Source organism: Pundamilia nyererei, unplaced genomic scaffold (genome assembly GCF_000239375.1).
Source record: "Pundamilia nyererei isolate P.nyererei 1_Seehausen unplaced genomic scaffold, PunNye1.0 scaffold00010, whole genome shotgun sequence".
Classification (NCBI taxonomy): domain Eukaryota; kingdom Metazoa; phylum Chordata; class Actinopteri; order Cichliformes; family Cichlidae; genus Pundamilia; species Pundamilia nyererei.
The window spans coordinates 5,733,110-5,735,249 of record NW_005187411.1 but is presented as its reverse complement, the minus strand read 5'-3'; positions in this window follow the sequence as shown (position 1 = coordinate 5,735,249).

Sequence of the window (2,140 nt, the reverse complement as noted above, 5' to 3'; positions counted from 1 at the left end):
TATATGGACAGATTAAATCAAGATTAACTTGTACAATTCAAATGGGAGTATGGAGAAGAGAAACAGCTCTCCTTAACATACTGTGGCAGGAGTGTGGTCTCTGGTATGCTGCAGTGGAGGGGTGGGGACAGGTGTGTGTGCTGTGACTGATGACTCTCTCTCCCTATATGGAGTGATGGCAGAGACTGACGGGGTGTGTGTGCAGTGGAGGAGCTACAGAAGGAGCTGACTCCTTGCTCGAGTGCCTTAGTCACAGCGAACTGCTAAACAAGCGAAATAAAGAAATGCAAAAACATGTCAAACACTGTGTGTGTCGGGTGCTTGCTACACATGCCGTCTGTGATGGTGGGGGCAGTGTTAGGGCATGGGTATGTATGGCTGCCAGTGGAAGCAGGTCCCACTGTGGCTGCTGATAGAAGTATCAAAATGAACTGTGAGGTGTGCTCAGATTCAGTCAAATGCTGCAAACTGACTGGACAGCAATTCATGGTGCAAATGGATAATGACCCAAAGCATACTGCAGAAGCACCCAAGAGTTTCTCATGAAATGAAAGAAGTGAGTCAATTCGGTCACATGATCTCTGGCTAATAGAGCGTGCGTTTTAGTCAACTGGAGACCAAAATACCCACAAACCAGCAGCAACTCGGTTTGGCTGACATAGCATCTCAGGAGACGAAACACAGCATTTGGTGATGGGTTCTAGACGTCATGGAGTCATGAAATATTAAAAATGATCCTTATGGAGCTTGGGATGGGGATTGGTTATATGCTGTTCAGTAGTTCTCAAAAATCATCCAAATTGTAATGGCCTGAATGTATTGAGGTATGTCTTTGTATCGTTTGGTACTTGTTTTATTAGGCCTGATATGTCAAACTGCATGTAAAAACTCTATAAATAAAGAGGGGGGAAAGAGCCTTATGTATAAAATTATGTTAGTTTGTCTAATTAATTTTGAGCTTCTGAGAATGACAGGCTCTATGTAAAAAATATCTGCATTTCTTAAACAGTCAATTAAAGCTGAAAGTCTGCACTTCAATCAGATCTTCAGTCTTTGATTTCAGATCCCCTGCGGTGGTGCACAGACGCCAAACTGCATGAAAATACGTCACTATGGCTCTAACTGGAAGCACGATACTTCCTGCTTGCTTGTTTGGTTTAAATTACATTCGATTTTTGAAATATTTCTCATTATAACGTCCAACAATACACTAAATAATAAATATCAAGTCTAGTTCCAAACTGGTCTGTTTGATTGATTTTTACTTGGTGTGCCCTGATAGAATCCATTAAGGCTCTAAATATAAAGACAAAAAGCTTTGCATACTTACTTATGTGTCACGTCTCATGTTCGTTTCAGGGTGTTTCATTGTATTTACTGATCTTTCATGGCCATCTACTGGATGAAGAGCAAACTGCAAACATAAAACTATCAATACACTGTGTAAAAGTACATCCAGTTCTTTATTTATTAGTTATTTGCATTGTTTTTCTTTAATTTAGAAACAGATTTTTTTCATTTGTTGTATTTTTTTTTCCACTTCTGCAGAAGTGCAAGGCTAAGCTGTTGTCGGGAGCTCTGATGCGAGGGTAGATTTTCTTTGTTGGCAGCCTGTGGTCAGCTTATCTGTGCTGGTTCTGATCAGAACTAATCAAGCCTACTCTTTATGGTTTTAGCAAGCTTTAGATTAAAGTATACTTAAGCAGCTGTTACACGAGCTATGACAACTGCATGTAAAAAGTAGCCAGTCAAGTCTGACAAAGAAAAAATCTCTTTAAAGGTTTTTAAAGCCTGATAAAGCCCTTGAAGTTATAAATGAGAAACTCGGACTCTGTAGTGCACGATAAGAGCCAAAGGGGCGATATTTCATCACAGAGTGAAGGACAGGTGAAGCACCACAGCACCTTACACAAACAGAGTGTTGCATCATGGTCTATATAGTACCAGACTCCATTTTTTTCTACACAAAGAACTACAATACAATCACGTGACACACCAACCCGACAGTGACAGGTTGAGAGGTTTGCTGATGTGTGTGTGTGTGTGTGTGTGTGTGTGTGTGTGTGTGTGTGTGTGTGTGTGTGTGTGTGTGTGTCAAATGTTATGCGGAACTTGTGCCTCCTCCCCAGCATGCTGTCGC